The sequence below is a fragment of the Culex quinquefasciatus genome, chromosome 3 (assembly GCF_015732765.1).
Source record: "Culex quinquefasciatus strain JHB chromosome 3, VPISU_Cqui_1.0_pri_paternal, whole genome shotgun sequence".
Classification (NCBI taxonomy): domain Eukaryota; kingdom Metazoa; phylum Arthropoda; class Insecta; order Diptera; family Culicidae; genus Culex; species Culex quinquefasciatus.
Genome location: NC_051863.1, coordinates 13,896,151 through 13,921,329, shown reverse-complemented (window position 1 = coordinate 13,921,329; position 25,179 = coordinate 13,896,151). Strand labels below are relative to the sequence as shown.

Here is a 25,179-nt window from a genome sequence, read left to right as displayed (position 1 = left end):
CCTCCCTCATACCTTAGTGTGCAATTTCCAAACAAAACCATTTTTTTGTATAGAGTGTGGACAAACGTTGACTACTAAAATGTTGAGTAATTGTAATATGGATATCAAATGATCGGGAATTTTTGAATATACCAAAAAATAACAAAACTAAGCATTTCTGAAAAAAATCTTTAATAGTTTTTGTCAGAATGGATATAAGATGATAGGTAATTTTGCGTACATTTCAATAGTTATATTATTTGGTGAAATACCTTTACTACTTACTTTTGAAAAAAAAAAATATGTTTACAACATGGCTATCAAATGATCCATATTATTTTTATGCATTTCGATGTTTTTTTTTAATATTCTTAAATGTTTACAAAGTTACTTATTCAAAAAAAATGCTGAAATTGTGGTTCAAAATATTGAAATTTTCGTCATTCTTCGCAATTTTTTTTGTTATGTCATGTTTCCGAGGAATCCAATAAAAATCTTTTAGACGTAGGCGCTTTGGTCCAGACACGGTCAAAACGCCATTTTAAGTTTTCATACGACTTTTTCAAATGTTAAGGTAGATTGTTCAAGCTTCTTATTTTTTTCCCAACAGCTCAAATCGGATGAAATTGCGCGAAAAATGAAAAAAAATGCAGTTTTTCGAACCACCCTTGCACGGTGTATATCACCCTAATGGCCAAACTAAAATATACGTATAACATGCTGTTTCCTTTGCCCGTTTTCAGCACGTTCGATCCTCTGTGATTTTTTGACAGCATTCAATTGCCAAAAAAAGGAATAGCTGGCCAAAATCGAGATTTGTCATTATCAGAGCATTCCTTTATAATTATATTAGGGTTTCAAAAACGGATTCGCACTATTTTTAGGTGTCAAGTTTCGCGATGATTACAGATACAAAAAAGATTTTTTTTACAATTGATAACGATGCATGGCAAACATTATAAAAGAAATGCATTCGAAAAAAATGAATTGCCGAGTCATTTGCCAATCGCAAAACATGTTCAGAACCGATAAATAACACCCAACATGATCAATGCATGCGGCATTCTCCCTTTTTCACTCTTGTTCGACATTGCAGTTGTACAACAACTGTTCCGCATAAACTACAATTTCCCTCATTATCCACGCAACAATATTTTCGCATTAAACTCACGTGTGATAGCTTCAAACCCATCAGCCCGAGCATCTTGATTTGTGGTCTACCAGTTTCTGGCAGTCGCGCCAAAACGCCAAGTTTCCGAACCTCAATTAATTATCATATTGCACACACACACCAATTTCGCAAACAAGTGCTGGCACCGATTTGATAAGACGATCCTCACCTCACCGTCCAAACTGTGTTGGCTCTGCTCTCCGGTTTCTTCGTGACCAGGATTGCCACTTTAATTAATTGAAATTTGTTGTTTTTCCCTCCTCGGGCACCGATTCACCCACAATCACACCAAATGCACGCCAAATATTACAGTTATTGAACTTTATTTTCTGCTTCTTGCTACTCGGTTGGTGTTTTTTCTCCCCCGTGTGGAAGAAATGATGTGTAAATCCTCTAATTAAAAGCTTTATTTATCACAACGACTCACAGCACTGGGAAAACTTTTTTCCCAGAAAAGGGGAAAACTTTCGTTTTGGACGAAAAACAATTGCAACAATACTCTTTCTTTAGATGGTGACGGAGGATTCGAGGAAAAATTGCGGTTTGTTTTTCTTTCTCTTTGGGAAATTAAATTTTCCTCGCTCGATGATTTTCTTCGGACGTTGCTCCTAATCCAACACTGCGATGTTACCGGCCTCAAAAGTGGTCATAAAAATCTAGCACTTTGTAAACACTTAACACACTTCATCGACCATTGAACCGCTCTTCACTTTATTTTTATCCAATTAATGCTTTTTTCCACTGTATCAGATTTCCACCACGGTGATGATGGACCACACTGAAATTCTAGATTACACTAAGGATAGACGGTGACTCACAGCACAGCAACAGGGAATAAGATTTGCGGCCTCGATCTTCACGTTCACAGAGTGATATTCCGTTGGTGAAGAAGACTACTAGACACTACCAGAGTTGAAAGTTTTGGAGAAAAATACGACGCTTATCTTAGAACAACGACAAAGCTTTGTACAGTTAGCTCGTGAAAAACACTAAGTACACACACTAAAAACACTACAGAGAGAAGAGAGGGTGACGTGGGCTAAGAATTCCCACCCAAAAAAAAAACAGTAAGAATTTCCCGGACTTTGCTGCCACTACCGGTGGAACTGGGTGGAACACTCCCGGAAGAGGAAAAGGCGCAGAAAGCGAACCGACAGATTCCACGGTCACGGCTAGACTGAAGCAAACGGATGTGGGAGCTCAAACTTGAACCCAAACAGACCAGCCACAGCCACCGTGTACCTTCCTCACTGTGTCTAGCTGTGTCGTTGCATAGGCCACGCGAGATACTGTGCTGGAATGCTTTGAGCACTTGGTCTACTGGAAATTAGGACATAGAGTTTAATGTTGTCAAAATGACAAAATCAAAGGAAGCAAAAAGGTATTAAGAGGCAGTATTTGTAGATTCTGCTCGGTTTGTTCTAGAGGTCGTATCGAGGTGCTCCGATTTGGATGAAACTTTCAGGGTTTGTTTGTCTATACATGAGATGAACTCATGCCAAATATGAGCCCTCTACGACAAAGGGAAGTGGGGTAAAACGGGCATTGAAATTTGAGGTCCAAAAAACATGAAAAATCTTAAAATTGCTCGCATTTCCGTAAAACTTGATCAATTCCAACTCTCTTAGATGCATTCGAATGGTCTTTCGAAGCCCTTCAAAATGTGCTATAGACATCCAGGATTGGTTTAACTTTTTCTCATAGCTTTTGCAAATTGCTGTTAAAATTTGATTTTTTTAAAACCATAATATCTTTTTGCAACAGCCTCCAACACCCATACTCCCATAGGTCAAAAGATAGGTAATTTCATGGACTATAAGCTTACGGTATTAACTTTTTGGCCAATCGCAGTTTTTCTCATAGTTTTACGATTTTTCTAGAACAAACATTTTACAACGTTGGTTTTTGCCCTGTAGGCCAAGAAACCGGCACTTTTTGGTCTCAATTTTGTCATTTTCGGAATCCTTGGTCAATTTTACGTAAGTTAGAAGTATTGGAGTTGTAATTTTGATTTAAAAAATAATTAAATAAAACATTTTTGAAAAAAGAAATAGAACTTATTTACCCTAAGATCAATACGTCATATGCTGTATCAAGTAGGCGAAAACTTGTTTTACAAAGTTTTATCCGACAAAATTCTAAATAATATTTTAATTAATTCTAAATGGCATTTTTTCCAATCAAATTCAAAATTACAACACTTCAATCTAATGTAAAATTTTCTGAGGATTCCGAATATGACAAAATTGAGACTAAAAAGTGCCGTCTTCTTAGCATACAGGGCAAAAACTAACGTTGTAAAATGTTTGTTCTAGAAAAATCGTAAAACTATGAGAAAAACTGCGATTGGCCAAAAAGTTAATACCATAGGCTTATAGTCCATGAAATTTCCTAACTTTTGACCTATGGGAGTATGGGTGTTGGAGGCTGTTGCCAAAAGTTATTAAGGTTTTAAAAAAATCCATTTTTAACAGTAATTTGCAAAAGCTATGAGAAAAAGTCAAACCAATCCTGGATGTCTATAGCACATTTTGAAGGGCTTCAAAAGACTATTCGAATGCATCTAAGAGAGTTGGAATTGAGAAGTTTTACGGAAATGCGAGCAATTTAAAGATTTTTCGTGTGTTTTGGACCTCAAACTTCAATGCCCGTTTTACCCCACTTCCCTTTGTCGTAGAGGGCTCATATTTGGCATGAGTTCATCTCATGTATAGGCAAACAAACCCTGAAAGTTTCATCCAAATCGGAGCACCTCGATACGACCTGTTTCACATCGGTGAAAAACTCGCTCTTAACTTTCTAAACGAAAGTAATTCTATAAAAATATCAGCTTTGTAGAAACTTTTTGGAAACATCGAAAAAATACAATTTCTGAATATTTAAAAAAACCCAACGTAGTATAAATTGTATTAAATTTGTATTCAAATCCCGGGCAGACGGTAATAGAGCAGTTCTCTAGGATTTCGGCCATTCGAATTTTTTTTTGTATTTTCTAATCGGACTGAAACTTTTTTGGTGCCTTCGGTATGCCCAAAGAAGCCATTTTGCATCATTAGTTTGTCCATATAATTTTCCATACAAATTTCGCAGCTGTCCATACAAAAATGATGTATGAAAATTCAAAAATCGTATCTTTTTAAGGAATTTTTTGATCGATTTGGTGTCTTCGGCAAAGTTGTAGGTATGGATACGGACTACACTGGAAAAAATAATACACGGTAAAAAAAATGGTAATTTTTTTATTTAACTTTTTATCACTAAAACTTGATTTGCAAAAAAAAACTATTTTTAATTTATTTTATTTTTTGATATAATTTAGAGGACATAAAATGCCAACTTTTCAGAAATTTCCAGGTTGTGCAAAAAATCATTGATCGAGTTATGATTTTTTTAATCAATACTTATTTTTTCAAAAAATCGAAATATTGGTCGCAAAATTTTTTCAACTTCATTTTTCAATGTAAAATTAAAATTGCAATCAAAAAGTACTTTACTGAAATTTTGATAAAGTGCACCGTTTTCAAGTTAAATCCATATTTAGGTGACTTTTTTGAAAATAGTCGCAGTTTTTCATTTTTTTAAATTAGTGCACATGTTTGCACACTTTTGGAAAAAATATTTTTGAAAAGCTGAGAAAATTCTCTATATTTTGCTTCTTCGGACTTTGTTGATACGACCTTTAGTTGCTGAGATATTGAAATGCAAAGGTGCAATGCAAAGGAAAATTTATGTTTTCTAAGTCTCACCCAAACAGCCCACCATTTTTTAATGTCGATATCTCAGCAACTAATGGTCCGATTTTCAATGTTAATACATGAAACATTTGTGAAATTTTCCGATCTTTTCGAAAACATTATTTTCAAAATTTTCAAATCAAGACTAACATTTTAAAAAGGCGTAATATTGAATGTTTGGCCCTTTTGAAATGTTAGTCTTGATTTGAAAATTTTGAAAATAATGTTTTCGAAAAGATTGGAAAATTTCACAACTGTTTTATATATTAACATTGAAAATCGGACCATTAGTTGCTGAGATATCGACATTAAATAATGGTGGGCTGTTTGGGTGAGACTTAGAAAACATCAATTTTCCTGTTTTTAAACCTTTGCATTTCAATATCTCAGCAACTAAAGGTCGTATCAACAAAGTCCGAAGAAGCAAAATATAGAGAATTTTCTCAGCTTTTCAAAAATATTTTTTCCAAAAGTGTGCAAACATGTGCACTAATTTAAAAAAATGAAAAACTGCGACTATATTCAAAAAAGTCACCTAAAAATTGATTTAACTTGAAAACGGTGCACTTTATCAAAATTTCAGTAAAGTACTTTTTGATTGCAAATTTGATTTTATATCGAAAATGCAGTTGAAAAAATTTTACGACCAAAATTTCGATTTTTTGAAAAAATCAGTATTGATTAAAAAATTCATAACTCGATCAATGATTTTTTGCACAACCTGGAAATTTCTGAAAAGTTGGAATTTTATGTCCTTTAAAACATATCAAAAATAAAAAAAATTAAAAATAGTGTTTTTTTGCAAATCAAGTTTTATTGATAAAAATTTAAATAAAAAAATCACAAAATTTTTTTTTACCGTGTATAATTTTTTTCCAGTGTAGTCCGTATCCATACCTACAACTTTGCCGAAGACACCAAATCGATCAAAAAATTCCTTAAAAAGATACGATTTTTGAATTTTCATACATCATTTTTGTATGGACAGCTGCGAAAATTATATGGACAAACTAATGATGCCAAATGGGTTCTTTGGGCATACCGAAGGCACCAAAAAAGTTTCAGTCGGATTAAAAAATACAAAAATTAAAATTGAAGAAAAAAGACCGATTTCGTGGAGAATTGGTCAATAACAAAATTCGTGCCATTTCAATAACAAATACTGTTAAAATAACAAAAAGTGTTATGGAATATTCTTGCAAAATCCATTTTTTTCCATAAGAGTTTAATCATAGTTTATGTTATTATAACACAATTTGTTATTGGTCTGATATTGGTTGAAAGCCAAAACAACTTGGGAATAACATTTTTTTTGTTATGGGAAAATAACTCCAACTGTAATTGGGATGATCGGATTTGTTGTTAAAATAACAAAACAGAATAACAAAGATTTGTTCGAAGAATAACTCAAAATGTTATTGGTTTGTTATTACAATAACAATCCAATAAAGAAAAAAAATCTCAACGGAGAATAACAAAACTTGTTATAAATAACATAAAATGTTATTGGTCTAGTATTTTCAAATATCGCAAAATGTTATTCCCAAGTTATTTCCGTCTGCTCGGGATATCAAGGCTAACGTTTGAAAAAGCATAATTAACTTTTTAAATACCAATCTCGATTTTAAAATTCATCAATATTTTGTGAACACGTTTGAAAAAAAGCACAATTTTAAAAAATATCGGTCTTTTAAATGTTTCTAAAACATAACTTTAAATTTTAGCCAGATTTTAAAAATTTCAAAGCAAAAAGTTTCGTACGAAAAATACGTTATAAATCATTACAGCTATGCTACCATCAATAACATGCAAAATATCTATTAATTCCTAAAAATATATGTTTTTCCAAAATTGTTACTTTTACTGATCTGTGGTTAAAAAATTCAAACTTTGATGAAATATCAAAAGTCATTTTTGATTGAAAATGCAGAAATAAGCGTTGCACACTCCATTCTGAATAGTTTGCAATCTATTTTGCAATAATTATTTCAATTTCAGTGGATATTTATTTTTTGACTCCTGATTTTTTTAAGGAAATATTGAAGAGGAAGGGGGGGGGGGGGTTTCTTAAATTAAATTTGTATTGGCCTTAACAATCGAAGAAAGACGAAACACCTAGGGATTTTATTTTAAATTTATTCTTTTTTTTCAATGATTTTATGATACTTTTTATTACAATACTTTGAAAATAAGGATTCAAATTTGAAATTTCGTTTCTTTTACATGTTTTTCAACCTTTTTTCTTCCTTATTTCTCGACCACTCCAGAGCTGAGGGACAACAACTTTGAATAAAATTCCCTCTCCACCCCCCCATCTCCCCCTGCATAATTTCTCAAAAATTCAGGGCCAAATAAAATAATTTTAAACTAAAATTGACATTTTCATTGAAAAAACTTGTAAAATAATTTGTGCATTTCAAATAAAACAAAACTAATAATAATTTTAATCATTCTACAAACTTTCAATTTTGGAACAAAAACGAAAAAAAAATATTAATAAGCATAATTTTGATGATGTAAGAAGCATTGTGTGACACTTTTCGTTATTTTATTTTTTTATCAGGCTTAAAATTTGCAATAAGAGTTTTCTTAATTTAACATTTTCGTAAAAGAAAATCCCGTAAATGATGTTTTTTTCTAAATATAGTTAAGACACAATTATCCGAAGAATAATCGAAGCACGAAAAAAATAATTTTCGATGTCTTATTTTTAATTGTAAAACTTAAGTATGTCCCACAATTTACTTTAAAATAATTCAGAATTTTTAATTCAAGATGCCAAAATGGCGGTGATAACATGTTGAAAAAATGCAGTTTATAATTTAAAAATCAATAAAAATGCACAAATTCACAAATTTTTGCGCGCCCAAAATGTGATGTTCATCATTGTAAAGCAAAATTTTTTTCTCGTCTTTTACAACCATTAAGATCATTGAGATTGATGCAGAGAATTATGAGAAATAATGGATTTTGTACTTCAACCCGGCAAAAAGGCATACGTATTTTGGCAAGTACCTCACAAGTGGCACCGACTAAATTTGAAACACAGTCACACTGCAGAACATCAATTAAAACATGTTTTTGTTAAGAATTGGTATAAAATTTTTAGAAGCATACAGTCATCCCTCATATTCGGAACAGTTTACAGATCAGCCAATGTTCGAAAAATCATAGAAAATCGATAATTGATCATAATAACTAGCTTCTACCTGCATGTGACAGCTTTTCTTGCAATCTATCGATTGATGTATTGACCGGCTGTACATTTTCACATTTTATATCAAGTTTTCAAAGAAAAACATTGACCCTTGAAATCCACAAATTCGGAACACTTTTTTCTTGCAAATGTAAACAAACTTTGATTCTCTCCAGGAGTACATATTTTCTACAAAATAATGACTTCATACACTGGAACCAATGAAACTCAAGCATAGTAATGTTTTATGAATGGTCTTATAACTTTTTTGAGAAAATATCTGTTAAATTCAGGTGTTCCACAATTGTGGGAGGCACAATAACATCCCACAGTTATGGAACAGGCAATTTGGAGGTTTTGCAACTCTGAATAAAATAGTCTTAAAATGCAGTTTTTGTTCAAAAAGAACTGTTTTTGCTAGTGAAATAGCAAGAGAATGTCCAAGTAAAGGTCCTAAAAATAGAAGGGTCGCCAAGAAAGATGCATTTGGCATTCTATTGACAAATTAACACAAAAGTGTTCCGAATTTGTGGGTGTTCCGAATAGGGGAAGGTGGGGCAAGACGACCATATGGGGCAAGAGGAACAATCGCTCCTACGGCCGTAATTTGTACAATTTTGATTATTTCCAGTATGAGGAATTGTTGCTAGCAATGCAATTAATTGATTCTACTACCACATAACCGCCAAAATGACGTAAACGCCACGGGGCATAAGATTTAATGAAGTTTTATTCGAAACCTTTGTTTTCTTATAATATTTGGAAAGTACAAAATAAGGCTTAGGGTTCGTTTTAAGGCTCATTTTATCAAAATGGTATTTTTTCTAGATCAGTAGTGTCCCTACAAATGACATGCACCTATTACAAAGTATGATTTAACTTTTGGTTATTTTTGTTGAGAGCTTTTAAAAAATCTTGTTCAGGTGGGGCAAGTGTACCATATGGATTTTTAGTATGGAAAAAATTACGAATTGCTGCAACAACATATTTTATTGGGAAATAAATACATGAAAGTACTTAAAAACTGATAAACAATCGTTAAAAAAATTGTACATACAAAGTATAGTGATATTATGAAAATTTACTATTTATCATCGAAGTAGTATTTTTTTTTTCGTAAAAACGATAAAATTTTTAGTAAAATATTATTATTCAATCTAAAAATGGAAGAAACCATTCAAATACATTCTAATCTGATGTATCTAAGTGATAACAGTTCAATTGTTAGCAAATTACCATATTTTTTTCATGCATTGTTCCTCTTGCCCCAACGGGTTGTTCGTCTTGCCCCACTAGTTGAGTAGAAAATACAGAAAATCAAAAATTTTAAAATCAATTTTTTACACTAAAAAACAGGATTTTTAAAAAACTAGTTCTAACAAAGTCTTAGTCAAGACCTAGAATAAGATGATTATAATAAAATCCGACAGATTTTTTAACTTTTTAATGGGTTATAACGAGCATTTCCTAAGCTTGTTACACTTGCCCCACTTTCCCCTATGTGGGATGACTGTACTAATTTTAACAACTTTTTGACAACATCCAGATTTGCATGAGCAATCTTTAGAATTCATCGTGTAGAGATTCAAAATTCGCGCCAAACACATTTTGCTCTATTCCTTCTACTCGAGAGAGATCGTGTAGAGATTCTCTTTCCAGCTGAAAAGTTATGCTCTCGCTCTCTCCAAATTCTCCCCGTTTGAAAATCCATCCAAACAAGCCGGTTTGTTTGGGCTGTGGCACGTGGTTTGGTTCGCGATGTTTGTTTACAACGCCACCTTCACTCTCTCTAGAGAAAACTCTACCCTTTCTCATTGCCTCTCCCAATTCCCCACCCTCACCCAACACCGCCGATGGTGGAAAAGGAAAACAAACGGTCGTTGTGACGCCGCCGCGACGACCGGAATTTGCTGCTGCGGAGGGAAGAGAAGAGTAGGTCAGGATACCGACTGCCAGGTGCACCTGTTCCTCTACCTGTATGCAGCTGGGCTGGAGTTACATCGTGTCGGATGACCCTTCAGGTAATCTAGATGGTGATGATTTTGCTGGCGTAGCACAATTTTGAGTGCACTTTAAGGGAAAAAGAAGATTTTATTGCACTCAATATTCAATTTTAAACCTCTCTTGAAAAAATATATCAAACGTTCAGCAAAGAAATAGAGGTAAGAAATAATAAATATTTTTACTGTGCACACTTGCTCATATGAAGCACCATTGTTCTGATGGCATTATCCAGAGGTTACGGATGGAGAATCAGAATGGTACATTATGGTGAAGTTGGATAAAGTGATACAACGAGAGCTTAGAGTGTAGCACAATGAATCGCAATTATCGTGCATTATATCTACAATCTACATCCATGCTCGTTTACATGATGCTTGTGATTGAGAAACAACAATCAATAGTAAAAGACCATCTGGTAATACCTGAGGCTACTAACTGTACGGAGGAGGACGAGGAGGAGTCAAACACCCTTCACATTTGTTACGCTTCTTTTACGAAGGGAGACGGAAAAAGTTGGGGAACAGCATCTAATTCCAGCGTGCCTCTAATGTTGGCAGGTCAGAGCTTTGACATTCAATTAAAGCTAATTAAAAGCGTTTTCAACTAACATCGAGTGATAAATAGCTCAATAAGAAGTGCCCAAGCAAGTTTCTATCCAAAGTCTTGCAAAATTATTTGTTTAAATAGTGAAAACCAGCAAATTGGACGGAGTTACACACTACGAAAAAAATCGTGTAATTTTCCGTTAAATTAGATGCACATAACTGTAGCATCAAATGAGACATAAAATTACGTCAAATTTTAAATTCCACGATCCAACCCACCAATCGAGGTCGTGTAAAATTACATCCCACGCAATTTTGGTGGGACGATATTCTTATTGGAAATTACAGTTTCTTATAAGACGAATAAACACATGTTTAGCTTGACCAAAACCGATGTTTTATTTGACCTCATTATTATTAAATTCACATTTTGTTAATTCACAACCACAACAATTCTTTCCGGCTTTTTTTCCTTATTTGTTTGAAATCACTTTGTATTTTATTGCGTCCATTCACCAGATATTGTTGGTCACCCTGCTGAAGGAATCCGCTGTTCATGGGAATCTGCTTCTATCATCACTTTTCACTGAATCTTTCACTTTGCGAGACATTAAATTCTTCGACCGGATAGTCTGCTTTAAAAACCGAGATCCACGGCGTCCAGAACTTGGTTCCTGGTCAACCGGCTTTCTGGAAGATGTCTGAAAGAAAGTAAACAAAGCACCACCTGTAATGAGAACCCGAGTTACCTAATTGAGGTTTAATTGATCCGATTTATACAGAAATAAAGTATATTTACCTTTGCTGACTGCTTGAAAAAGCCTCCGTTGGTCGTTTGATGCAAATTCCGTCACAATACCGGCAAATAGGGTAGAGGACCCAGAAATCGCCCACTTTATAGTGGCAATCTAGGAAATTTGATGAGAATTTGATGAAAATTTATGGTTTTTGGTTCTATTTGTTGTAGAACGTTGATAAACAATTTGATTTTAAGTTTCCACAAGGTTTTTATCATTGATGGCCTATCTACAATCACTTAGCTTAGAATAGTTAAGTAAAGTAAAACTTAGAAAATGTACACAACTTACGGCCGTCATCCACAATCAACTTAGAAAATTTGCTGGGCTGATATACGTTGCTATGCAGTTGTTTGTTTACCTTTGATATGGAAACGTCAACTTACCGTAGATTTTGAAATTTTCCAAACCATACGTCAAGTTTCTAATTTTATTCCTTTTCATTGTAGAAGATCAGATTCATTTCCATTGATTCAAACTCCTAAGCTAAGTGATATTTTCTAAGTTAAGTGATTGTAGATAGGCCATGACATGTTCATTTTTGATAAAATTTTGCGTTTTAATAAAGTGCTCTTAAGAGCCTATTTTCGCCCCCCTGAATCCAATTTTCGCCCACCCTTGGAACCAGTTTTCGCCCACGACAAAAATCAAGAAATCAAATGAAATGATGACACAAAATTAAGCAAATATGGTCTCCTATTGATATACAACATGTTCCCGAAGCTAAATTTCATTGATGTGCACATATTTTGTCATACATATTATAAATTGAGGTTCAAAAAATCCTAGGAGTTTTTTTTTCAGATACCCTACTTATTTTGAGATTCTCAGTCTATTATAACTAAAACCAAAAAATGTTCTCACTCTCACAAAAAAATATGACTGAATCAAAATTTGTTATAGAACTCATGTGTCCCTGTTCACCCAAGATAAGGGCACACAGTTACAATTAGCTCCATGTTGTTGTTGATTTTGTTAGGGGAGCTTTAACCCTATGGGTCATTTGCTCCCGAATTGACTCAATATAAAACATCGAGTACCTCTTAATAAAAATATTAAAGCACATGTGTAACTACTTCTCCATCTTCTGCTTAATTTGTTCTCCTATGTACCAGTAAACTTTTACAACATTTGAACCAGAACCCCTTATAATGAAAGTAATTAAAATGATTATTTAGCCTTTAAAAATAATCTAGAATGTTCCAAATATATTTTCAAGCACATTTCGCTGCGATTAGAAAAGTTTTTATGGTAAACGAAAACTGGTTCTAGATAATATCTTAAAACACAATACTAGATTTCGCCCTGGTCGAAAATTGGATCGCATGTTTTTTCATGACCCCAGAAATCGCCCACTTTATTTTATTGAAATAACATTTGGTTAACGTTTAAAACAGGTAAATAACTAGATTTTCATGAAATTCAGACATACAGTGAACTAATGAATTATTCATTTACATTATTTTCGGACAAAATGAGTTGTTTTCCTTCATTAACATTATTACCCGCTGTAGTCTAAATTGACAAAAATATGGCGGCTGCAGTAAGGCTTTTTTTGAAAAGCTTATAAAAACTTAATAAACAATAGAAATTCATCAGGAAAGTTTCAATTAGTACTAGAAATGAATGAAATTGTGAACCTGCATAATAAATTCAACCAAAAAGTGGTATAAGTTAGCTAAATATAGATTAAATCCAGTCGATGGGCGAAAACTGGAGCAGGGCGAAAACTGGGTCCTCTACCCTATTGAGGGGAAAATCTCCAGTCACAGCTACTTCCACGATTTTCAATATGGCTGTCACTTTTTTACACAACACATTCGGCACAAGTGGAATGAAAAAAGTGCGTGATATTCTGTTTTATCTGATGTAAGATTACATCTTAAACACGCTCCAATTATGTGTATCAAATTTAATGTAATATTAGGTTAAACTTAATGCTTTATTAGATTTCGCATAATGTAATATTTGGCAAAGGCATGACAGAGTAAATTTGGGCTGATTACGTCAAAACAAACCTAATTTCACATCAAATTCTCATTTACATGAACAAATATTACGTCAAATGAGCGGTTCCATTAAATGTAATATTCCAAATTTTTTAGTGTGTAGGAGCGAGAGCTTAACCTGCCAAACATACGAGAATTTCCCCTATAAACGAAATTGAAAACAGTCGATAATATCGATTTTATTACAATTTGATTTTTCGGACAGAATTTCTATCCATGTACAAGTACAAAACCCTGAAAAATTTCATTTTTTCATCTTTCTCGAGAAAGATTGTGAAATTTTAGATAACTATTATATTTCACAGAAAAAAATCGATTCCCGTAATCGTGAATTAAGTTCACGAATGTGAGATCCACGAAGGAATTTATTCATGAGTATGGTGCATTTGCACCATAAACGTGAATATATTCCTTTGTGGGTCTCATAATCGTGAACAGGCTTCACGGTTTCGAGAATTGTTTTTTTCTGTGTTATGTAAACTGCTTCAAAGATGATTTCGAAAGAAATTTTGAAAAGTTTTTTGTTTAAATTTGGAATAAATTCTCCCAGGCTGTATGTTAAGATTTTTTATGAAAACTAGTTCGTAATCATGAAAATTTTATCAAAAACACTTCAAACTAATTATGAAAATTCAAAATTTAAATCTCAAGCCATGTTTCCAATAATCCAAAGAAAAACGTGTTGTAAAATTTTGTATAAACCAGTTCAGTTGTTAAAAAGTTATTAGCTTTCGAAAAAAAACAAGTCAATGTAAGAAATGATAACCAACGCAGACACATTAATTTTAAATTGTTATCCGTTGATTTCACTTCTATTTTGAGCGTTCAAAAACAACATATGGGGTCGACATAAATTTGAAAAAAAAACAACAGGGTCAAGCCATAGCTTTTTAATAATATTACTTCTCAAAATGGTCAGAAAAAATCCGTTCCTACATTTTAGGAACTTTTCTATGATTTTGGCAGAAGCACAAACAAAACCAGCTTTGAAAAATTATTTGAACATTTGGCCTTTTTTGCCTTTATGTTTTTTTATTTTTTTTTTTTTTATAAATACGAAAATCACTTTTTACATTGAAATCTTCCCTTTTATCACAAGTTAACACCGGCAGCCGAAACCCATAAAGTTATCAGCCCGCATTCAGCATAACCGGACATCCACCCAAAATAATATCCTCTACAATAAATTTGGGTCAGCTTGCAAATAAAATTGATTTTTGATCCTTCCCTCCCAAAGGGAGGTCCGCCAGTCAACGCGTTCGTTACGGCCAACGGTCATAACTTTCCGTGTTGGTGTCGCCAAATCGATTTCGGGAGTAAAACCATCGCGTGAAAAAGCCCATAAAACTTACGTTCGACCGGAAAAATCGTTTCGTGTGCATGTCCTGTTGAAATTTCCGGAAGGAGGTAGCAGGCAAATAACAAAAAACTGCACAAGAATGGCAAATTTATGATAAACTTTGAATGAGAAATTTTGGTGGGGGTGTGAAAACCCCAGTCGGTGAATGTTTTCTTTTTTCTGGTTGAGTTATTACTTAACTGTTTGGCGCGGTACACAACTCCACACGATGGTGAAGTCGCGGTGAAAAATGGATTCTGGCAGCAAGGTCGTGTTTGATTGTGAGAGGGGTAAAGAACACAATTCGAGTATCTTTGGGTCGGAATCAGTTGTAATCAGAGGTTGTAAGCTGGGTGTAATACTTTTCGGTACCCAAAAACTCCCTGATGAGTTTAAGTTGTTGTAATTTGTTTTTCTTTCCAAGAAATATCGAAAAAGTTTTAAAGGTTTATGATAAAACAAAATACAAAGCATAAACAGTTGAGTACGAAACCTACATTTGTTTGAAGCAAACTAAAAATATATTTTAAATCCTGTTTAAATTTAATCCCTATTACATTTTCTTAAACATTTTACCCATCAAGCAACTGACTGCAGAAGCAATTCTCCAACAATCTTTTCCTGAAAAAACATTCGAAATGAAACTACTCAACCTCTTCCTGTTTCATTACGAGCAAAAAATATGTACCGTTGAAAATACATCTTGACCCAGCAGACTGGTTGCGGGAAAACGCAACCAAACACCCAAGAGCTCTTGATTTGAAGTTCCATCGTTTTGGTGCCTCCAAAATCCTAGACCTTCTACAAAAACTGCACCGTAAACAATCGATTTCGAGCCGGGAAGCGATGTCTTCAAGCTACGGGAAGAGTGTGATTTATTGCTTTTCCGCAACAGATTGATTTTTTGCAGCATTTCGTTTTTTTTTTTTTTTTGGTTGAAGCAGATGCCAAATCTTAAGAGGGAGTGTAACGAGAAGAGAATTTATTTAAATAAGACATTTCGGTTGTCTTGGTGAACTTAATTTTGAAGAAAAACTGCTACTGATCTGTAGCTTTCACTTAAAAGGCAACCAAGACGAATGTTTTTAAGGATTACGAATGAAATGTCTCCATGATTACAATGCTTGCTTTGAAAGCAACCTTTTTGTGTAATCGGATTGTGTTGGAAAATAACCCCTTCATAGCTTTTGAGAAATACGGTATGGTCACAGATAAAAAATAACGGAAGGTTTATCATGGTTTTTTTTTTTTTTTTTTCATTATATGTAGGGTTAGTGAAATTTCACGATTTCGCGGACAGCGTGAAATCCGCGAAATTTAACTTTTTTCCGCGAAATCCCGTGAAATTGTATATTTGTGTGAAACTGCAACGATTTTTCTCAAAATATTTTATCAAACTCAAATAGGAATGAAAATAATCTTAAGAACTAGAGTAGAATTAAGCAAGTGGATACCCTTGTTCAATTACTAATATAGGGTTATTGAATTTTGACGATTTCGTGGACGGTGTAAAATTCTTGAAATTTATCAATTTTCAGAAATTTTATTTTTCAAATGTGATCATAATAAATATTTTTACCACAGAGGTTATTTATGTAATTGACAAGCTTACTTTGAACCATTTGAAGAATTATTCAGATTTTTCAGTTTTTTAGAAACTAACTAAATTTAGTTTTATTTTTATTCGCTGTAGTAAAAATGTTACTACTATTTTATTTGAAAAGTATAATTTAAAAATCCACAGCACCTAAAAGGACAATAGAAGAAAAATAATTTCAAAAGAAATCAAAAGATTAAAGCTTTGTTTTACTAAAAATAAAATGTAGAGTATTTTTTAACTATAAAATCACATTTGAAAAACATTCAGATTTTTTTTAGTGTCCTGTTAAATTTTAACGTTATTTGATTGTTTGGGTGGATGATTCCCGTGGAAGTTGAAAAATTCCACCTTTTTTGTTTTCTGTTCTCATTCTGATTACAAATTTCGATTTCGTCACAAATTATAGTATTTTTGCCTATTGATTTTAAATTAACTTTTTGAAATGAGATAAAAACCTTCAAAATTATTTTGAATGAGTTAAATGTCGTAGAAAATTCAAACTATTTTATTCATTTTGGCTGGACAAGATTGTCAAATATTGCTTTGATATGAAATTCATAAAATGTAAACTGATAAAACAAAAGCAAATCAGCTTAAATTTTCTTATTCGTCGAATATTTAAAAAACAGTTCAATAAATGAGAATAGTTACGCATGCCCTACATTTTGTTTCAAAATATAAAAAGAGCCATAAACTAGTTGAAAACTTTTTTGAAAATTGGGAGATTTTTTTGAGGCACGTTCAAATTTTGTGAAGATTTTTTAGTTAAGTTAAGAATAATGTATAATGAAGCTTAAAGAGTAGTTTCTGTGATATAAACCTATGATTTTCAGAGTTATTTTAAAAATGTTCACGTTCCGCGAAATTTGCGTGAAATTTGGTGTTATGAAATTGAGGTCCCCGTGAAATTTGCTATTTTCAAGCGTGAAAAATCACTAAGCCTAATTAAATGGTATCAAATATCAAGTTTTTCGAACGGTCAAAAACTTACAGATGTGTATAAAAAAATAACATTACAAATTTACTTGAATAGTAAACTTTCGATTCCAATAGATTTCAAATAAAGATTAGAGTGGTTCAAATTCAACTTTTCATCGTCCATCACAGTGCAAAATTTTTAGGATGTAGGTACTGTGCCTAAATCCCAAATGTGAGCACAATTCAACAAAAACTCGACCATCCCACATGGATAAAATCGCCAAAACACGAAATTCAAGCATTCAAGGATATTTTTATGATTTGTTTTTCAAAGCGTGAACAATTCACGATTTCATGATAACAGTTCATGATATCATGAATAAATTTCAATACGAAAAAATACTAAAATACTAAAATACTAAAATTCTAAAATACTAAAATACTAAAATACTAAAATACTTAAATACTAAAATACTAAAATATTAAAAAAAAAACAAAAACACTTAAGATTTAAGATCCCAATAAAGTGTCCGTTGGAGAAGTTCAGTCTGTTTGCGAGTGCAAAATAAAGTTTGTGTTTTACGAACTCCGCGGTGTTTGATTTCCTCCGGAACTCTCCAGAGTGATCCGGCCCCATCCGGTTCTGTACATTTTGGTATGTGATGGCGTACTCAGGATTTCGAAAAAACGTATTTTTCATCGAAAAAAACAATAAAAAAGTTTAAAAAATTCTCCCATTTTCCACTGTAAAATTTTTTGGAACATAGGAACTCAGAAGGGTCACACATTGGAACCCAGAAGGGTCATTTTTTCATTTAAAAAAAATATATTTTAAAATTTCGTATTTTTTCTAACTTTGCAGGGTTAATGTGTTAAAATGTAATGCAAAGTTGTATAGCAGAAAATTACAAAAAAATTGATTTATAAACATAAGTGGTTTTTGCTTATAAACATTACGAGCTATCGCGATTTTACGAAAAGAAAACCTTTTTGCAATTCCGTCGTGAAACTACTTACTTTTCCTGTCATTCTTGAACGACGAAATAGCCTACTTTTCTGTACCAAAAATAACAGAATCGAATAGCAACACTTTTCAAAATAAATGCTGAAAATTTGAGTGCTGAAAAGTTGAACTTTTCAGCACTTGTTTCGAAAAGTAACACTTTTCAGTATTTTTTTATTTAAACGATGTTTTGACAAAATACATAAAATTTCACTAAGTGAGTGTTTTTTGGAATTGCAAAAAATGTTGTATGGAACTCGTTGCAAAACTTGAATTTTTCAGCACTCTTCGTTTTTATCCAACTCGGTGAACCTTATTGGATAAATGTACGACTCGTGCTGAAAAAATCCTCTTTTTGCAACTTGTTGCATAAACTACTATTTCATACTCTTTTTCATTAACCCTTTCAGGCCTGATGGGTCATATATGACCCATACCGAAATTCGGTTGTATAAAATCACACAGTGCTCAAAACATATAACATTGTTCAGCAAAGTTGTAATTTATGAGTTTCTCTACCTGGGAAAAAAAATTTTGAGTGGTTGTTGATGGCCTTTTTGACGACCTAGAATATCCTGAAAACCTGAAATTTGGAAACTTCAGAAAATGTTGAAGATAATTCAGGGTTACAACGATTTTTCAAGGCAAATGAAGTTTAGTTATTACCAGTCACATCCTCACGACCACTTGGGAACACTTCGATCCCTTTGGATCTCTTTTGGGATGATCTAGGTCCTCCAAAGTGTCCTGGAATACAGATCTTGGAGTCTACCGCCGCAACAACACGATTCTACCAAGTTTCCTATTATGGTTCATATTCAGTGATGTCCCTGGGACCCTTTGGCAACCTTCTGAGCTATGTGGCTTGGTATTTCGATTTTTATATTTTTTTGTTAAAATAATTTTTCAAATGTGCTCCCATATTTCTGGAGCTTAGATGAGTGACCAGAAATCGAATAATGTGTTATCCTCAAAAAAAAATTGTTAGGTAATGGTTAAATCACAGAGTAACTCTGTGGTTTTATCTCCGTAATGAGTCATCAGTCAAAGAAAGTAACGTTTTTAACAAAAGAAACCCGCGTATCTCAAATTGAAATTAGTTAGCAAGTCACGCTAATGTTGTTATGATATTGGAAAATATTTTTCTAGAAAGCTTTAAATAACCTTAGATAATCAGCTCCAACGTGTAACCAATTGTTGAACAATCAAAAAACAATCATAATTTGCACACATTAATACTCCAGTTTCGGCACAATCGTCGGTCAGTTCGAAATGACACGCTGGACAAAAAAGTTCAACCTCGGATGGCCTCTGCTGCTGGGGCTAGTTGGTTCAGTTCTAGTATCTCTTTCTCAAATAATTGTTTTCAAAGAAAATTGCTCAAACCAGTCGATTTCAGGCCTCAATGGAAGTGCTCGAGAGTCCCAACAGTTTGGATGGCGAAACGTACTCGGAGGCACCCATAACGCTCAACGCAACTTTGAGCACGGGGCAGTTCGTGGAAGATCCGGAGACAACGATTAGCGGAGATTTGATGAACTATACGGAGCCATTTGCTAATCAAACTGAGATTTTGGGAAACGAAACCGTAACGACCGATGGAAGTGAAAGCGAAACTGTAGTGGAACCCATTACGGAGATTGTTGATTCCCAAACATACGGTGGCAGCTTGAACATTTCACCTGATTTGCTACGATTGGCCACCGAAGACCCTTTGTGGACCCCCGGAAATAGCACCGAACAGGAGTCTCACAGTGACAGTACGACGGCCAGTGTGCAGAATGCAACCATGCTAGCCGGGGAAAATTCGACCGACTGGCAGAAATCAATGCCCGTTATCATCCCCGTGGGAGAATTTCATGTCAACAGCAACGATTCTTCATCAATTCCAGATGGTGCGCAATTCGCTCCCCCTATGGTCCTCAACTCGGATTTGGAGTTCATTCCAATGTTACGGGTAGCCACATATAGGTTTAGTTCAGTGCAGGATTCATCAGTGTTAGGAAACGTCTCGCTTACTACAGATGATACTCAAGGCAAGGAATTCGTAACCTCCTGTAACACAACAAAAACCCCTTTGAAAACGGATAGAAATCCTATAAGCAAATCCGGTAACACTGTGTTGTTGAATTCGACAACATGGAAATGTTTTCAAAATCGTTTTCAAGATCCCACGTCGATACTTTAGGTGGGGGAGGGGGATGTATGACGATTGTCTACGATCCGTTAAAAAAACCCACGAAGTGGAGATGTTAGAAATTTCCCAAAAAGTGTCCACGTGGTTTCTGGATGGTCCCTAAAATTGTTATTGAAAAGAGAAAAATACGTTGACGATTTTGGAAACATTTCCATGCAGTCGAATTCAACAACACAGTGTTACCGGATTTGCTTACAGGATTTCTATCCGTGATGAGGGTTAGCTCCAAGCTAGTGGCCAACACAGCGAATCTTTTTTTCCAGACCAATGGACACACATGGCCCCTCGTGGTTTGAGTTCTGTGCAGGATTCAACAGTATCAGCAAACGTCACGTCAACTACAGTTGATAACCACAGCTCGGAATTTGGAACCTCCCGTAACACAACAACAACCCCTTTGAATTAAGGGGTTTAGCTCCAAGAAAGTGGCCAACATAACAAACCTTTTTTTCCAGACCGAATGTATAGCCCATGGGCACGAATGGTCCCTCGTGGTTCGAGTTCTGTGCAGGATTCAACAGTATCAGCAAACGTCACGTCTACTACAGTTGATACCCACAGCTCGGAATTCGGAACCTCGACGCGTGATCCAAGGATACAGCTATTGTTTTTTGCAAACGTTCCCAAAGTAACAGTACCGACAACCTCAACACCAAAAACAACAACTCGAAAGAAGACCAGCTTCCGGTCCAAAACACCGCCCAAGAAACCATCAGCAAAAATCACCCAAAAGCCAAAGGTTCGCAAGGTGGTCAAAAGCAAAGGCAAAGCTGCCACCACTAGCAAGCCAAAAGCCAAAGGATTTCGATCGGTACGGAAGGTTAAATCCGTAGTCAAGCGCAGGTTCCGGCAGGTGGTGCGAAGACGTCGCGCCACAACCACCAGGCTGGCGGTTAGGCGCCGCCGCAGGACGACCCGACTGGTGAGGAAGACGACGATGGCGACTGCGGCCGCGTTGACGGTGGAATGAGATCTTTAAACTCCTTTTACTAAATAAACATTAACATCTGTAAATATTAACTACTAAGGCATGTTCTCCTGGAAAGGCCGAAGCAAAGTTGTTTTTGCTTTTTGCTTTTTGCTTTTTGCTTTTTGCTTTTTGCTTTTTGCTTTTTGCTTTTTGCTTTTTGCTTTTTGCTTTTTGCTTTTTGCTTTTTGCTTTTTGCTTTTTGCTTTTTGCTTTTTGCTTTTTGCTTTTTGCTTTTTGCTTTTGCTTTTGCTTTTGCTTTTTGCTTTTGCTTTTTGCTTTTGCTTTTTGCTTTTGCTTTTGCTTTTTGCTTTTGCTTTTGCTTTTGCTTTTGCTTTTTGCTTTTGCTTTTTGCTTTTGCTTTTGCTTTTGCTTTTGCTTTTGCTTTTTGCTTTTTGCTTTTGCTTTTGCTTTTTGCTTTTTGCTTTTTGCTTTTTGCTTTTTGCTTTTTGCTTTTTGCTTTTTGCTTTTTGCTTTTTGCTTTTTGCTTTTTGCTTTTTGCTTTTTGCTTTTTGCTTTTTGCTTTTTGCTACTTAAATATACTATTTTTCTATTAAAAAAACACAAACCGCTCGAAAAAAAAACCAGCAATAAGCTGTGTCCCATAAAAAATCCCTTTAAATTGTCATTTTAATACTACAGTTGATGTCGCGCGATTACACGCTGCGAATTGTCCGGAATAATCGTTAAAACATCTCCACATTAATGCAGTGTGTGTGTCCGAATAATCACCGGTTGACCCGAGCCCTGACGGTTGGCCTCTGGCCAACACAATCCCCCATTCCAGAAGACCTCCCCAGCATTTGCCCAGGTCAGATAAAGGGTCTCCCGCGCTCGTAATTGGAATGTCACGGTGAACCAGGTAACTCCGGAGTGATTCCCGCAGGCCGTTCCCGCCACCATCCCCGAACTGATTTCACTTTTGATGTAATTATTTCGGAGCGGGGTAACGAGGGACAACCGCGGAAGGTCCCCGGGGATCAAGGATGGGAGGAGCAGGACGACAATATCGACGACACTCTGTCAGGGCCCATTGTTGCGTGAAATTTATTGGGTGGGGACGCCGTGGCTCGGCCGGTCGGGTGTGAAAAAGGATGTCCCGGTGGGACTGATTTTTGGCTGTGTGGACCCACGGGTATAAGGTGGCGTCGAACAAATGGGACTATTTTTATGGCACGAAGGAAAGAAACAAAGAAAACGGGCTTCATTTGGAGCAGTTTGGAGGCAAATTGATTGAAAATATTTTAATTGAGTGCAAAAAATCAGCAGCCTGTGAACAATCGCGATTGAGGTTTTTATCGAGCTAAAATCAATATGTGTGATTATCTATTGACAATTAAATGGATTGACAAAAATAAAAAATGAAAAATATGTTTGATATAACACAGACAATAAGGCTCATCAAAATGACCTTGAATAGACAGAAACTAGAGTGCGCAATGTAAACAATAACAAACTCGTTTTGTTTGGTTCCGTGCATTGTTCTGAAGTTTGGTTATGATTAAAAATGTTTACAGAAGTTGAGCTCGTACATGTGTCAAACGCGTTCTGACCTGAAAACCCTTTGCCGTTTGTCGCACCTACATCAATTTTCAAGATTAAAACTTCTTTTTTGCAATTCCGTCGTGAAACTACTTACTTTTCCTGTCATTCTTGAACGACGAAATAGCCTACTTTTCTGTACCAAAAATAACAGAATCGAATAGCAACAATTTTCAAAATAAATGCTGAAAGTTATACTTTTCAGCACTGAAATGGGTGCTGAAAAGTTGAACTTTTCAGCACTTGTTTCGAAAAGTAACACTTTTCAACATTTTTTTGATTTAAACGATTTATTGACAAATACATGAAAATTTGACTTATAATGTCACTCAATGGGTGTTTTTCGGAATTGCAAAAAATGTTGTATGGAACTCGTTGCAAAACTTGATTTTTTCAGCACTCGTCGTATTTATCCAACTCGGTGAACCTCGTTGGATAAATGTACGACTCGTGCTGAAAAAATCCTCTTTTTGCAACTTGTTGCATAAACTACTATTTTATGAAAAGTGACAACAATGCACGGAGTTTTTCGGTTTTTATTGAACATCTCAGGATTGCAATCCAATTTTGAGGCATTGTGAGCTGCACAAAATGGCGTTAACGTTAACTCAATTTGACCCAAAATGCACGTGCGACAAGTTAGCACGGCAGCGACAGAATCACGAAACAGTATTATTTTCAGCATCCACTTGAGTGCTAAAAGTTCAAGTTTTCTGCTCACTTTTCGATACTGTTTTGGAGCTGAACACTTATCTTGACGGCACATAACATTCAAGCATGAAATAATAGATTCACTGACCAAATTCCATTAAAAGCGTATTTTCCAAAAAAAATGAAACTCTTGGCAAAACTCGATTTTTCCAACACTTAACGTATTTATCCAACTCGGTAAACCTAGTTTGTAAATGCAAGACTTGTGCTTAAAAACAACAACTTGCAACTTGTTTCAAAAAGACTGTATCAAAACGAAGTGTCAAACAAGGAAATCTGTAGCAAAATAAAAAAAACGGTATTTTTTATTCCTTATGAAAGCATTTTATTGATCAAGTTATGCTTGAAAATTGGACACATCGGAAGCATTTTAATAAAGTTTAACATCATCTTACGTCTCAATCCAATGCGTCTTTCTATCTCTCTCTCTCTCTCTCTCTCTCTCTCTCTCTCTCTCTCTCTCTCTCTCTCTCTCTCTCATCTCCACCGCGCCTCAGGAACGAGGGAAGGGATCTGGAAGACGGGAAGTATTGATGCTCCACTTTTTTAAGAGGACAAGGGAAAATATCCACGGTGTCCCCAAGTAAGTTCCGCTTGGAGTTGGACGGTTTTTGGAAAGGTAGAAGGTCTAGGATACGCTCCAAGCAAGCGTTGCGACCATTGGCATAACGTGTTTAAAGTGTTATAGTTTTATTCTCAAGGCAAGCAATCGGCTGCTGCGCTTTGCAATAAAACAACAAAACAGACAATTTTACCAGCAATCAAAAGGGCGAAATCAATAAAAAAAAAACCAACCGCATCCACCTACGTAGTTGGTGCCTTCTTCACTTGGAGAAAACGAGTTCCCAAATTCGTGAACATGCGTTCATGAAAATGGGAACCACGAACAAAGTGTTTAAATTGCATGGTACGTTTTTCATGTTCACGATTTTGGGAGCTCTTTTTTCTCCGTGCACAGCTTATCAAATATGGGCCACACGAAAGGTTTGGAAGTAATTTTCATCTGTATTCAAAGTTTTTTGATTGTGCGCAAAAAAACAAGGTTTTAGTTAAGTTAAATTAAGGTCTAGTAACTAAATGTATTGCCACAGTTGCCATTCCTACGATATTTTGGACTCATTTGTACGGTCTTTCGATTACCTAACCAACGATAAGTAGGATGCTGGATCCGAACTTAATTTTCGTACAGATAAGTGAGATTTTGCTTCAGAAAGGTACATAAATATTACTGGTTATAACTTGAGACAGGGTTGTCTGATCTTCAATCTTTTGAACTCGTTTGAAGGTCTTTTGATTACCTATCCTCCTCATCGAAGAGTGTCACCTTGATCGGGATCGTTGCTCGAGTGTTGTTTTTATCCTTGGGGAACAGCCGCTTCGCCTCCTTAATAGCTCCCTCTGGCAGGTTATATCCCACTGAGGTGGCAACCTTGCGCACCAGATCACCCACATCCTCGTCCTTCGTAG

At 34.9% G+C, this 25,179-nt stretch overlaps 1 protein-coding gene across 2 annotated transcripts in view; it reads right to left on the bottom strand.

Moving 5' to 3' along the window:
* LOC6054206 (relaxin receptor 2) overlaps nucleotides 1–2,309 on the bottom strand; it is a 108,896-nt gene extending 106,587 nt beyond the window's left edge. The window contains exon 1 of one of the 2 annotated variants that reach the window (XM_038264669.1): nucleotides 1,320–2,309. The gene's annotated coding sequence lies outside the window, so the exon portion shown is untranslated. Of the gene's footprint in view, nucleotides 1–1,150; nucleotides 1,176–1,319 lie in introns of those variants that run through there. The other variant, XM_038264670.1, reaches the window with a different exon arrangement.
* Nucleotides 2,310–25,179: the final 22,870 nt, after the last annotated feature.